The sequence below is a fragment of the Eschrichtius robustus genome, chromosome 13, assembly GCF_028021215.1.
Source record: "Eschrichtius robustus isolate mEscRob2 chromosome 13, mEscRob2.pri, whole genome shotgun sequence".
Taxonomy (NCBI): domain Eukaryota; kingdom Metazoa; phylum Chordata; class Mammalia; order Artiodactyla; family Eschrichtiidae; genus Eschrichtius; species Eschrichtius robustus.
The window spans coordinates 103,852,933-103,868,608 of record NC_090836.1 but is presented as its reverse complement, the minus strand read 5'-3'; the positions used below and the strand labels follow the sequence as shown (position 1 = coordinate 103,868,608).

General features: G+C 45.8%; 1 protein-coding gene across 4 annotated transcripts in view; it reads right to left on the bottom strand.

The window, feature by feature from the left end:
- TBC1D22A (TBC1 domain family member 22A) overlaps positions 1–15,676 on the bottom strand; it is a 315,289-nt gene that overhangs the window by 165,088 nt on the left and 134,525 nt on the right. The gene's annotated exons all lie outside the window — the stretch shown is intronic.

Genomic DNA, 15,676 nt, shown 5'->3' with positions numbered 1-15,676 from the left:
ACTTTTTCCTGTAAAAAAAAAATGAAAGTAATAATAATGAAAAGGAAAGTATCTTCATTTTATAAAATTTGAGACCAATTTCAGTCAAGTTACTATAGATTAGAGAACATCAAGTGAAAAAAAGGTTTATTACTTTTTAAAAGCATGGCATATATAAACTTTAATGTTAGTAAAAGAAATTTTAAAGTTCAAAAGATTTTTTAATGAATCCAATCAGCCTCAAATATAATCCCACCACATTAAAAATAATAAGCACGTGAAAAGACACACAACATCATCAGTCATCAGGGAAATACAAATCAAAACCACAAGTTACCACTTCACACACACTAGGATGGCTAAAATAAAAAAGACACTAACAAGTGTAGACAAGGATGTGGAGAAATCAGAACCCTTATGCACTGCTGGTGGGAATGGAAAATGCTGCAGCCCCTTTGGCAAAGAGTCTGTCAGTTCCTCTAAAAGTTAAACATGGAGTTACCATATGACCCAGCAATTCTACTCCTAGGTATATAGCCAAGAGAACTGAAAACATGTCCACACAGAAAGACTTGTAAACAAATAATTACAGTGGCATTATTCATAACAGCCAAAAATGGAGGGAAAAAAATCCAAATGTCCACTAGCTGATGAATGGATAAACAAAAGGTGATCTATGCATACAGTGAAATACTATTAAGCCTTAAAAGGGAATGAAGTTCTGACATATGCTACAGCTCAGATGAACCTCAAAAACATTACGCAAAGTGAAAGAAGCCCGTCACCAAACGTATGATCCTACTTGTATGAAATGCTCAGCATAGGCAAGTCCAGAGGCACAAAGTAGATCACTGGTTGCCGGGGGCTGGAGGAGCGAGTGATGTGGAATGACTGCTCATTGGTACAGGGTTTCTTTCTGAGAGATGGAAATGTCCTGGAATTACTGTCAGGGTTGCACAACTCTGAATACACTAAAAGCCACCGAATTATACCCACTAAAAGAGAGACAGGTACCTGCAGGTGGGCAGAACGTAGGTAGGCAGGCAGGTGGGTGAAGAAATTGATCACTTGACAGGTCAGACCGAAGACACAAGTAGGGGTGGGAGAGTTGATTTCTTCTCCCCTTCTCATCACAGCCCTGCTCTGGTCCTGGCCAGCCAGCAGCACCCTCCCTTATCCTGTACTTACATCCTTGACAGTTGAACATTTAAAGCCGCAGCTACAGACCATTTCATCTTCTGAGCTGGTCTCTGCTCCAGCAGATAAACTGCAAAGTTGTGTCAGGTGGAGGGAAAACACAGTTGCTTTCTGCCCCTGGCGAAGACCACTGGGGCAGATTCTGCAGAGTGGGTGACGAGGCTCATGAACTACATCACGATGGACGGCGGGGCGGATCAGATGTTGGGGGTTGGGGGGAGGCTGGGAGCAGCGCACGAGCGAAACGGGGAGTGGGCAGCTCCCTTCCGAGCCCGCCCCCATCACTACGGTAACTGCCATCGGCTCTCTCCTCCTTCCTAACACTCTTGCTGTGACACCCACGCAAGTCCTCTGGCTCCCGCTCAACGCCCGTCCCCGCCACCACCGCCACTCAAGCTCACTTCCATCAGTCCCAGGAGCACAACGCTCTCCCACCCGCACTGCCGGGCGGACGGGCCTTTGCGGGCCTCTCTCTGCTTTCACCAGCCAACCCACGCTCATCTTCATAACGAAATGCACTTCTCTCCTATCTGGCCCTGAAATGAGGTGACCGATGACAGATACTTCATCTCTTCCCCATAATTCACTCACCCTTAAGGAAAAGTTTCATAAGTAATTAAATTGATTTTCCCTGCTGTTTGGGACACATTTATTTAAGACAGCAAAGTGATAGAAAGCATGACTTCTCGGCGCGGATGCCTTTGGGAGGCTGGCAAGCTAAGTGCTGGAGCAAGACGCACTCCCCTGGAATAAACCTCCGCAGACAGGGAGCCAAGCGTGCGGCCGCCCTTCCTAATGGACGTGTGCTTGTATATATTAGATCCACAGGCACTTCCTGGATTCAAAAAGTCTCTTAAATATTAATGCAGCTTGAATCCTTCTTGAAAATCATTCAACTCTTGTTACTGAAGCAAAAACTCAGACGTCTGACGTTAATGGCTTAGCTAAGCAGCTGGAAGAGTGTGGCCACCGTAGCCGTTTCTAACCACCCTTGGAAGAGTCCCTGAAACTTGCCCAAAGAAACAAACAACAGTGGTGAGGCTCGGGGCCTTCAGAAGTCAGTGAGACATCTTTATAAAGAATGGGAAAGAGGGCTTCCCTGGTGGCGCGGTGGTTGAGAATCTGCCTGCCAATGCAGGGGACACGGGTTCGAGCCCTGGTCTGGGAAGATCCCAAATGCCGCGGAGCAACTGGGCCCGTGAGCCACAACTACTGAGCCTGCGCGTCTGGAGCCTGTGCTCCGCAACAAGAGAGGCCGCGATAGTGATAGGCCCGCGCACCGCGATGAAGAGTGGCCCCCACTTGCCGCAACTAGAGAAAGCCCTCGCACAGAAACGAAGACCCAACACAGCCATAAATAAATAAATAAATAAATAAATAAACTTTCATTTAAAAAAAAAAAAAAGAATGGGAAAAACACCTAAAACAAAGGTAAAAGAAAAAAGCACAACGAAAAAGACGGCCCCGTTACTGATATTCGCTGTGAACAGCACACGAGGCAGCCTGCATTCCAATCACCTCTTGCAGACACACCTGCTTTCAGCATTTCTCCATTTATATGCAAGTTTGGTCCACAAACATCTCCCCTTTTTGGCAAAGGGGGGATGGTCCACATTCTTGTCACGAAATCTTAGGTGATGAAGTCCTTCCTGTTGAATGACTAGGTGGATGAGAAACCACATTTCCTTCATGTCCTTAGAGCTACATCGTTCAATCACTGATGCCTGAGTTTGAGAAAATTCATCTAAGACACCTTCGGCTGAAGACTCACAGTCTGCGATTCTGCTTAGACGATCAGTTTCACTGTCGTCATTTGCATCTAAAGAGCTGCCCTGCATCCCTCTGCGTGCATCTCCTAGTTCGTCTAATAATGGGGAAATGCCTTCCTCTGCCGATTTTCCTCTCCTTGTCATTACGGGTGTAAAAAAATAAAAAATTCTAATTCTCTACTATGTTCAATAAAAGCTTTTAAAAGAAAAGACTACAAAAATGTCTATGGACTCTTTTATACCTTCTTAAAAGATAACACTATCATTTGGGAAACACAATAAGAAAACTGAAGGATCACACAGAAGGGATGGTTTATTTCTCAGTGACATCAGTCTTCTAGATGATTCCATCTTCCCATTCTTCCATCCTCTTATTATTTTAGTCCTTTTTTTTAACTGTAGTTAGGAATAATTGATGAGTAACAATAAAATAATACCTGGGATGATACAATAGCAAAATATTTTAAGACACAGAAAAAAATTAAGGTCATTATGATCTGACAATATATCTTAGATTTATAAAAAGGTCCAATGGACCTACACAGTAGCTGCAAGACAGAATGGGATTTTATTCTATTTTTCAAAAATAAGTAGATTTTTCTCCTTGCTCTTTGAAGAATGGAATAAAAATCATCAAACTTCAACCCATACACATAGTCTGAAATACTCAAACAGGAAACTCAAAAACTAAAGTTGGGTCGAATGGTCCCTGAGGGTTCACAGAGGTTCACGCCGTTCCTCAAAACTAAGGACAACACAGAACACTCCAGCAGCCTGAATAAAGCCCCTCATCCTCCTCGTGCGTCCCTCAAAGAACCCTACTTGTCTCCGACCAAGAAGACCCAATGCTATGCTCGTGAGGGGTAAAACATTCATCCTGGGAACGATTTTTCACTTCCAGTATTTGACAAGTCTAGCTAATCAGTCTATGAGGAATGTCTGTTAGTCTGCTTTTCGGTCAGTAACCGTTTTCACTTGGAGTTTAAAGCTGACGGTTCTTCAGGCCCAGTCAGAGGCGCTGGTGAATACAGTCTTTGTCGGTCAGTAATCGCTCAAGGCTACCTTTCTGCCCCGCCGGCTGGTGTCCACGCCCACAAGAGGTCCGTGATCCAGGCCTGCTTCACACTCTGTCCCCTCATCCAGGGACCCTTGGCTGAGCCTGAGTGGCTGACCGGCAGAACCTCGTCCAGACCCGACGGGAAGAGCCATAATCACCGCGAGTCTGCCTCATGCTCTGCCCGCCCGGTGTCCGCACCTCCGCCTGACAGTGGAGGTCACCAGACGGGACCCAAAAGCCTGGCCTGGCCGCAGGCCGTGGAGGAGCCATCCTCAGCAAGACTTCAAGCTGTCTGTGCTGGACTCGTGAAAGCCCCCGGCCAGGGAGGCCGAGCAGGGCTGTGCCACCCCCTGAGCCCGCCACAGCCACCTGACTGCCGGCAGCAGCTGCCCCGACGTCGCCTGTGCTCGCCGCGCAGAGGGACCCAGGGCTGGAGTCGGGCCCGACTCGTGCTTCTTTGGAGAAAATGGTCGTGGAAAGAATGTCACTTGCCAGACCCGGAGATGGACACGAACAGCGCAGGGAGAGGAGTAGATAGATGGCGGATTGGTCTTAGGCAGAAAATAAAGATTTCTGGAGGGAGGACGTGCAGGTAGCTGGACTCGATGGCCGCCACCAAACCACTCGTCTCCCAATATTTCCTCTCAAAACAATACAGAACAACCAAAAGGGAAAAATAAAACTACGCTGACACCGCGGCCTCTCAGCTTGAAAACAAAGGCTGCCCACACCTCGAAGTCACCGTCAGTGAAAAACAGATCTCACCCCGTCCTGGCTCACAACCTCTCCTCCCCCCACCTCCGGGGGGCTTTAGCATGTGGGGGGCAGGGAGGGGGCCACGGAAAGTGAGGGACAAACCCAGTAGACGGGGGTCTCACCGATGCTGCCTGCCATCTGGGCTGCACGGACAGAACCCAACACAGAGAGCAACCCCCGCTTTAAGAAGCTGTGACACTCCACCAGTAGCTCTTGTAACACGCAGTACTTTCAGAAGGAATAAGCATGTGGCCTGTGTGTAAAGACGTATGTGCATGTATGGATTTGTTAAATTAACATTAACAAAATAAAATTTGATCCGAAAAAGGTTTCGGTGATTTAACAACAACCTTTGATAAAAGGGAAACGTTTAAAGATGCTGAAAAACAAAGAAGACAGGAACTGGTACGTGTTATGTACGAAACATTGTGCAAATTCCTGATTCTAACACAGTGAGATATAAAAATTCGAGAAGAAAGCTAAAGTTTGTGGGGAGAAAGGATGAGTGAGAGTCTTCAAATGTAAATGCAAAGCCTTCCGTCCAGCCCACACCCCTCTGCAGGACTTTAATTATCACGTAGGGATTCTGAATCCAGGCCCAGGAAATAGGGTCCACTTGGGAAACACTATGCAAAGCGTGGGGCAGGGGTCTCTCTGGGCAGAGGGTCCAGGGCCGCAAGCTCTGAGCACAAAGTTCAGCCTCCAAGTTGGCCTTCACACGACTCGGATGAAGTCAAACGTTTTCGAAGGCCCTGGGCTGAACTGCGGAAGCTTCCGGATGTCAGATTATGTGGCATTTTATATTAAGAGGGTAAAAAGTGAAAGGATCCCACTAATGTATTTGTTAGCTTTTTCCTGTCAGCCAGAGCCAGGACCCCTTTAGCAATGACTGCAATTTAAAACAAGAAGTGAAGAGAAACCATTTAAAAAAGAAAGGAAATAAATCAGGGAAAGGAAAAAAAAAAAAAAACCAACAACCGTGAAACTGCACTCCAATGGAAAGGAAATAGAACTTGTTCTCTGATGAAAGGATTTTAAAAGGCTGTACAAAGGGTCCCAATTAAGGAGGATAAAATTCTACCACCTCAGCCTTGGGAATCATATCCGAACGTAAGAAAGCACTTCGGCACCGTGTCAGTAAGAAAAGCTACAAATTGGGGAAATTAATCCTTGACTTAACAACCAGCAGCAAGCACAAAACTCACACGATCAAGGAACTCGTGGCCAGCCCTGGGCAGAGCCAGGCTGCCAGCAGCTTAGGAGGTATCCGCGGGGCAGCGCTGCCGGCCTGGCTGTTCAGATAAAGCAGAGAAACCGATTCCAGATCCGAAAACACCAGGACCTCGGCAAGTTACGTAACTTCTCTCCGCGCCTCCTTTTTCCTAAACTCAAAGCAGTAATGCCTACCCTAGAAGGCTGTCGTTAGAATGAAAAGAAATGCGCAGTGAAGTTAATTAAACCGTGAACTTAGCTGAGGGGAATTAGGGGAGGGGTCGGGGAGAACCCCTTCTTTACCCCACAACCCTATGACACTCCAGCTAGACAGCGGCTGTCACTCCAAGGAAGGAGAGCCACCACCTAAGTACCAGGAGGAACAAGACGATTACCTCATGGGTCTGCGGCCTCGGAGCCCCAGGTCCTAACTGACTACCCCGCTCACCAGCACGCCAGCCCAGAGCAAGCGCTCCTTAAATGCTGGGGACTGTCACCTAACACAGGAAAGGCCGCACCTAAGCCATCACTTTTGGCAACGGAGGAAAAGACTGTAGACCCCCGGGGTCTGACTGGAGAGCGAGGTGAGGACACAGTGGGATCAAACTGATGGAAAGCAAGGTCGCAGAAACAGGCCCACAGGCCAAAGAGAGGACTGGCCGCCTTTTGGGTGGCTGACGACTGTATAGGCTTTGCTTCGTCGTTCACGAGAGACACCAGCATCTTCCTCGGCTGGTGGAAGTGTAGCAGAGACCTGGCTGATGCCAACGCGTGTTCTGCGTGTGCACACACTGCATTTCCACAAAACTGCCCCAACTGACCCCACCTCCACCTCGCTCCAGATGGGCCAGCGTGCGCCTCAGGGACTGGGGACAAACGATCTGGTGCGTAACGTCCCCCAGAGAGGCTGCTGGTCACACACCTGTTTCTGCCACACTAGCGCACACAGGGCACAAGGCCTGCAGACGCCAGGCTCCACTCCAGTGTTGTTTCCCTACACACACACACACACGCACCCTTGTCTCTTCCAAGTTCCTAATTAGGCCTGCTGAATACGGCTCCTGCAGGTTGAAAACTCAAACGTCAATGCTGGAGGGTGTCCTGCTTGCTCCTGGCCCTTCAGCTAAATTCCCCCAGTCCCTTAACATCGTGGAGCCCTGGCCCACACTGGAACAGCCTCACGGGCAAACACTGACATATCTACAAACAAGTGACGTGCACATATAAGCACACAGACGCACACGGAGGTCCTGTCTCCAGCCAGGAGCTACAAATAATGTTCAGAAGACCCCAAAGACAGAGCGAGATGGCAATCCCTGACGCGGCTGCAGAGCAGACATTCAAACATCTTTCTGGTACACAACCTGGCAAACGTTATCAAGACTTAAAAATACCCAACCGTTGAGTCAGTAATGGCTCTTCTAAGAGTACATGCCAAGAAAACACTCCAAAATGCAATCAAGAATTACACTTACTACGTGTACTAACCATGACAGTGAAAAAGTAGGAACCAGGCAAACGTGCATCAACAGAAAACAACCAAATTGTATCACCACACAGTGGGATATGGGCCGGAATGCTTGTGTTCCCCCCAGATTTAAATGCTGAAACCCTAACCCCAAGAGGACAGTGTTAGGAGGTGGGGCCTTTGGGAGGTGCTTTGGTCGTGAGGGTGCAGCCCTTATGAATGGGACTAGTGTTCTTACAAAAGGGACCCCCCAGAGCTCCCTCGCCCCTCCCACCCCGCGAGGACACAGTGAGAAGACGCGCGGGCTGTGCACCAGGCGGAGAGGCGTCCAGAATGCAACCGTGCCAGCCCCTGATCACAGACGTCCAGCCTCCAGAACTGTGAGAAACAAACTTCGCTCCTTATAAGCTACCCAGTGTGTGGAACTTCGTATAGCAGCCCACACAGACAAAGACAGCACCTCTACTTGCTTTACGACAGCTTTACTCAGATACAATTTACATACCACACAATTCAGCCAGTGAAAGTGGTTTTTAATATATTCACTAAGCTGTGCAACAATCACTACAACCTGATTTTAGGACATTTCGTCCCTCCTAAAAGAAACCCTGCGCCCAGCGAGTCAACCCCCATCCCCCCAATTCTGTTCCCAAGCCACAAGCAACCGCTCGTCTATGCTCTGGCTCTACAAATTTGCCTATTCTGGACATTTCATATAGACGGAATCATACAGCACGTGGCCTTTTGTGGCTGGCTTCTTTCGCTGAGCATGATGTTTTCAAGGGCCATCTGTGTTACAGCGTGTCTCGGTCCTCCGTTCCCTTTCATCGCTGAATGCTACTCCATTGTACGGGTAGATCATCCTTTATTTACACCTTCATCAGCTGATGAACACTTGGGTTGGGGTTTGGGTTTCACTGGCTGAAATGAACAGCGCTCCCGTGCATTCCTGGGCAGGCTTTTGCCGGTAACTCTAGGTTTAACTCTTTGCTGAAATGCCACACACTGTTGGTCGAAGTTGCTCGGCTAGTGTGACGCCCCCAGCAACACATGAGGTTTCTAATTTCTCCACATCCTTGCCAACTTCTCTTACTGTTCGTCTTTTTGATTTCAGCCATCCTAGGGGGTGTGAGGTGGTACCTCATTGTGGCTTTGGTTTGCATTCCCTAAGGATTAATGATGTCAAGCATCTTTTCATGCTTACTGGCTATTTGTCTATCTTCTTTGGAGAAACGTCTATTCAAATGCTTTGTTTCTAAAAATTCGATTATCTTATTGAGTTATGAGAGTTCTTTATATATAATGGCTATGTCTCTTACCAGGTAGATGATTTGCTAATATTTTCCCCCATTCTGCAGAGGTCTTTTCCCTTTCTTGAGACTTTACAGCTCAAAGTTTTCATTTCCAGGTAGTCCAGTTCACCTATTTTTTTTGTCATTTTTGCTTTTGGTGTCATATCTAAGAAACCATGGCCTAACTCAAGGCCATGAGGATTTACTCCTATGCTTTCTTATTAGAGTCTTATAGTTTTAGCTCTTACATTTAGGTCCATGATTCATTTTATTTTTGTGTATGGTGAGAGGCAGGGATGGAACTTTATTTTTTTGCATGTTGATATCTAGTTGTCCCAGCACCATATGTTGAAAAAGACCGTTTCCCCATTGGGCTGTCTTGGCGTCACTGTCAAAGATCAACTGACTGTAAATATGAAGGTTTATTTCTAGACTCTCAATTCTGTTCCATCGATCTACATGTCCATCCATAAGCCAGAATGACACTTTCTTGATTACTGTAGTTTGGTAGTAAGTTTTGATATCAGGAAGTGTGAATCCTCCAACTTTGTTCTGTTTCAAGATCGTTTTGGCTAGTCTGTGTCTCTTAAATTTTCATGTGAATTTAAAGATAAACTTTTCAATTTCTGCTACAGTTTTGACAGGGATTGCACTGACTCTTTAGATCAATTTGGGGAGGACTGCCGTCTTTATACTATTAAGTCTTCCAATCCACAACATGGGATGTCTTTCCACTTACTTAGATCTTCTTTAATATCTTTCCACAATGTTTTCTAGTTTTCAGAGTAAATACTGTACTTCTTTTTGCTAAATTTAGATCATTTTATTCATTCTGACACTATTGTAAATGGAATTGTTTTCATAATTTCATTTTTGCATTGTACATTGCAAGTGTATAGAAACATAACTGATTTTTCTACCTTGATCTTATGTCCCACAACCTTGGGTGAACTCATTTGTTAGCTTTCATAATTTTTTAGTGGATTTCTTTGGATTTTCTACATACAGATCATGTCATCTGCAAAGGGAGGTAGTTTACTTCTTCATATCCATTCTCAATGTCTTTTGCTTCATTTTCTTGCGTAACTGCCCAGGCTAGAACCAGCACAATGTTGAATAGAAGTGGGGAGCACACGCATCCTTGCCTTGCTCCTAATCATTAAGGGGAATGCATTCAGTCTTTCCCATTAAGCATGACGTTAATTGTGAGTGTTTCATGGATGCTCTTTATTAGAGAGGAAGTTCTTCTATTTCCAGTTTGTTGAGTGTTTTTATCGAGAAAGGGTGTTGGATTTTGTCAAAAAGCTTTTTCTGTGTCAGTCATTCTGAGATGATTACGTTGTTTTGTCTTTCAGTCTGTTAGTATAGTGTATTACATTGACTGATTTTTCCTATGTTGAACCAACCTTGAATTCCTGAGATAAATTCCATTTGTTCTTTTACTATGTTACTACATTCAGTTTCTTAGTATTTCGTTGAGGATCGTTACATCTATCTTCATAAGGAATACTAGTCACTGGCTTTCTTTCCTTGTGATATCTTTGTCTCCCATTTTGGTATCAGGATAATACTGGCCTCACTGAATGAACTGAAAAGCATGTCCTCTCTTCTATTTTTGGAAGAGTTTGTGAAGGAGGGGTGTTAATTCTTTGTTAAATGTGGGTAGAATTCACCAGTGAAGTCCTATGATCCTAGGCTTTCCTTTGTTGGAATTTTTTAAATTACTAATTTAATCTCCTATATACATTGTTCTTGTATATATCCATATAGATATTGACAAATAAATGTACATATTATATTATACTATATTATATTGTATTATATTACATTATATTGAGAGAGAGAAACTTATTTCAAGGAACAGGCTCACACAATGATGGGGACTGGCAAGTCTGAAACTTGTAGGACAGGCCAGCAGGCTGGAAACTCAGGCAGGATTTCTATGTCTTAAGGAGAATTTCCTCTACTTCAGGAAATCTCGGTCTTTGCTCTTAAGGCCTTCAACTAATTAGATAAGGTCCACCCATAGTATGCAGGGTAATCTGCTTTATTCAAAGACTACTAATTTAAATGTTAATCACATCCAGAATATACCTTCACAGCAATATCTACACTGGTGTTTGACCAAATAAGTAGGCACCACAGCCTAGTCGGGTTTATACAAAATTAACCATCACAGTCAGTTTTGGTAATTTGTGCCTTTCTAGGAACATCTCCTTTTCATCCACATTCCCGAATTCGGAGAGTTGTTCACAGTATTTCCTTAGTGCTGTTTATTTCTAAAAGCACTCATAACTTTAGTAATTTGAGTCTTCTCCCCTTTTCTCCTAGGTCAGTCTAGCTGAAGGTTTGCCAACATTTTGTTGATGTTTTTGAAGAACCAACATTGGTTTTATTGATTTTTCTCCACTGTTTTTGTATCCTCTACCTCATTTACTTTGTTCTAGCCTTTATTTCCCTCCTTCTGTTTGTTTTGGCTTTAATTTGCTCTTCTTTTTCTAGTTTCTGAAATTGAAAACTCAGGTTAATGACTTGAGATGTCCTTTTTTAATATAAATATCTCTTGGAGCACTGCTGTAGCTGCATGCCATAAGTTTGGGTATGCTGCGTTTTCATTTTCATTCATCTCAAAGTAATTTCTAATTTTCCTTGTGATTTCTTCTCTGACACATTGCTTTTTTTTTTTTAATCTTTTTTTTTTTTTAATTTATTTTTGGCTGCGTTGGGTCTTTGTTGCTGCGTGTGGGCTTTCTCTAGTTGCGGCGAGCGGGGGCTACTCTTCATTGTGGTGTGCGGGCTTCTCATTGCGGTGGCTTCTCTTGTTGCAGAGCACAGGCCCTAGGTGCGCAGGCTTCAGCAGTTGTGGCACACGGGCTCAGCAGTTGTGGCTCGTGGGCTCTAGAGCGCAGGCTCAGTAGTTGTGGCGCACGGGCTTAGTTGCTCCGCGGCATATGGGATCTTCCCGGACCAGGGCTCGAACCCGTGTCCCCTGCACTGGCGGGCAGATTCTTAACCACTGTGCCACCAGGGAAGTCCCCACATTGCTTCTTTATGGTTGTGCTCTAAAATCGCCACATATTTGTCAAATTCTTCAAATTTCCTTCTGTTACTGATATCTAATTTAATGTCTGTGTGGTCAGAGAACACAATTTGTATGACTTCCATCCTTTCAAATGTACTGGCGCTTGTTCTATGGTCTAGCATATTGTCTCTCCTGGTGAATGTTTCGTGTGCACTTGAGAAGAATGTGATTCTGCTGTGACGGGTGCACTGCTCTGTAGATGTCCGTTAGGTCTAGGGGTTTTCAGGTGCTTAGTTTTCTTTCTTTCTTGGTGATCTTCTGTCTAGTTTTCCTACTCATTATTGAAAGAAGTGCGTCACTATGTTTTAAAAAGAGGTTTTTTTAAGTGCTTAATGACTTTGGGAAATGTTTAGATGTTAAACAAAAAGCAATACTAGAATGTGCATGCATAATATAATTGCTGCAATGTAAAAAGTATATTGACAGAAGACCAGAAGGAAATTAGTAAAACGTCCCAATGACAGCTTCTGGGACAAGGAGCTATACTGTTAATGAGTTTTCCAACTTTTTAGTAAGTCCATTACTTTGACCATCATCAAGACGTTTTAAATAGAAGATCTGACTACATACACGCCACGGGCTATGCAAGCATACAGCCCCCTCCTGTCATTTCAGGGGCTGCCAAACAGCAGCCCCACCCTCTGGTTCTGACCCACTGGCATTCCCAGGGCCCTCTGCTCTCCACTTCCCCCACATAGAACAGAACTGCCACAGGAAGCCTCCTGTATGCAGATGCGCTCGTTTCTGTCTTTAACATGTTTCTGAGACGAGCTGTGGACCCCAAAGGTACATGAGGTGTGAGGAACACCAAAGGAAGCCAGGTGAGGATGCATTTAAAAGCAGCCTTGGTTCACTTAACACATGGAAAAAACAAAGTGCAATGAGGGAAAACTTAAATGCAAACAAGGAAAATTGAAACAGCTGTTTCTAAAGCTGTAACTTATCAATGAGAAATGAGCAAGAGCTCTTCTCTCCCTGTCACTGGAAGCCCAATTCATGCTGACAGTGGAAAAGGCAAAAGAAAGGTGGCGCCACTAGCATTCAGCTGACAGCAAACTCCCTGCATCGCTTCTCCTCTGTGTCCCGACTGGTTGGCATCGCTTCTCCTCTGTGCCCCTTGCCAACCGCACACCAAATCCAATTCCAGCGCATCCCAATCTCCAGGAACCGCGTGCTAAAATGTCTTCTCTGGGCAGAATTAACCTGTTTAAAAACAACCTGTGCTTTTGAGACTCTGACTTACAAACAGGAACATAAAAATAAACACCCATAATGTTCATAAGTAAATACACTGTTTATGCCAGTCACTTTCCGTATTAGCTTTCAAGAGTAATTTATTTTACGACAAAATGACATATAAAATCAAATCAATCAGAGCTTACACGTGCTGATAATGAAAATCAATTGTAAAATACTCCTCGTCTTCCAAAATGCGTCACCGTCATCCCTCCCATGCGCACAACCCTCATTCAATCACTCCGAGGAGCTGGTCCAAAGCGCCAGAGTAGTTTCTAAATTTAAGTAGCACAGAGGATGGGGAGGGGGGGAATGCTTCTTCGTTTCTTGCTATGCTGAAATTATTTGGTTCCGGTAAAATATAAGTCTCTACTTAAATTGTGGGATTCAAGGTGACGGAATAATGGTTCTTAATTTTAAATCAGATTTAACATTGCTCAAAGGAATATGGTAGCCTGTTTGAAAACTACAGGCTTTACTTAAAACTTGCGCCATGCCTGGGGGGAAAAAAACTAAAAAAATCCAACAACAGGAGAATGGTTTCATGAATTACGCTACATTATCTCAGCAGAATATTATGTGCAGGAGGTGGAAACGATCTTTACAAAGATTTCTTAATAATATAGGGATGAGCTTAGTTACAAGGTTAAATGGGGAAAAGGCATGAAACAATTTTATACACAATGTGCTCTGAACTACATAAATACAACACATGGCGAAAAGACTCAGAGGAGCTCTGCCCAAACGGCTGTCCTCCCTGGGCGCTGCCGTGGGCCCGCGCCCCGTCCCCAGGCCGGTCTGATGGGGACACACAGGCACAGACACCGGCGAGGGATGACCAGCGAGCGGCCGTCGGGGGCCCCAACGCAGAGGGCAGTGGGAAACGCGGCCGGCTCAAGGCTAGAGGGGCCGTCCTTCCTTCCAGCCCAAACCGAGACATCAGGACCCCCGGGCTCAGCGGAGCCTGGAGAGAAAGAAACTGGACCCAACCCTGCGCTTCCCAGCCGGGAGCCGCACCTCGCCACGCGGAGCCCTCCTCCGCGACAGTCTCCTCCGAGCACGCGACACCCTCCCGGAGTGGCACTCAGCGCCTGGGCTCCCCCCGCTGGCCTCAGCACCGCTTGCGTGGCCATCTTCTCCCGCCTCCGCCTCTGGACAGCCCGCACACCGTGACCCCACCTCCGGGGTCCCAAGAGCTCCCCTGACCTCCGTCCCCAGCCGTCCCTTGTGGTGGGACAGGCACCTCCAGGGCCCACCCAAGACCATGGGCTCCATCCCGAGGTTAGTTGGGGATTTGTTCCACACTTACTTGGAGAGGCTGTGGCTGGCGGTGGTGCACGTGCGTGTGTCTGTGTGTGCCCGAGCGTGCATGCACGTGTGCGTGCACCAAACTTGCATTTTGAAGACACTGTGTCCCTGGAGAGCGGGGCAAGGTGCCCCGGAGGAGACCTGGGCTGCTGGCAGCCCCAGGAGGCCAGTCGGGCCGCTGCACATGTGTGTTCTTGTGTGTGTGTGTGTGCGTGTGTGTGTGTGTGCGCGCGCGCACGTGTGTGTCTTCTTTTGTGTGTGTGTGTGTGTGTGTGTGTGTGTGTGAGTGTGTGTGGTGAGGGTTACGGAAGGCAAGGGGAGTCTCTTTGAGTCTCTAACTGAAGGCACCACTTGGAACACAGATTCTCCTTCCTCCAGCTTCTCTCTCTTCTGGACAATTAACATCACGGTCACGTCCCTTCGTCCTAGCTTGCTGATCATTCAGACAAACGCACAACGGATCGCTCGGGTCTTACAACGTAAGTTGCTGCTAGACTCATTAAGGCAAACTTATTTACCACATTAATTAAATGGTCTATTTAACATGGAATATCAGTTCTCTAATCACATCTCAGTTGAACCTCTTCTTTCAATTAACAGCTCTGAAGTCTACTGACAGAGGTCCTACTGTTCTAGGATCGTTAAGAACATTTTCATTATCTGTCAAATGAGAGAGGGAGAAGCAGAGAGGCAGGAGCGCTCTCAGGAGCGACCTCTCCCTGCTGAAGAGATGATGGGGGAGCAGCCCGTGCTCGTTGGTTGCTTAGCAATGAAGAGACTCCCATGAAATCGTCAGTGCTGGGAGAGGGGTGCCCACAAAATGGACCAAGCGGGTACATTCTCATCCTCAGGGGATCAGATGCCCTGGAGTCAACCTCACTCTCTCCAGATTACAGCAACGATGGAATCGAAGCTGACCAGAAACTGAAATGGCTAAAACGCAACCTAAAAAACCAACAAACACCAAGGCAGGAAGGTTCACATGAAGACAAAGTAATATCAGTTTTAAGTAAAAATGCTACAACTGAAGAGTAAACCCCTCCTGTGGCATTTAGATTTTATCCATAGATGAATTAAAAAGTAGATCCTGCACATGTGTTATCAGAATTGTTTTTAAACTTGAAATATAAACCAGGTGAAGGTATATCACAGTTGGCTGCTGCAACATAAATGGAAGAAAAAATATGCAGTACTCAGAGAGAAACATCACAACCCAACCTAAATGCCCATTAAACCAATTATTTTGCATGTAATTAATATTCCCATAAAATTAAATGCTACTAGTATATCAAAAGCAGAAAGGTGATGAACTGCTGCAGA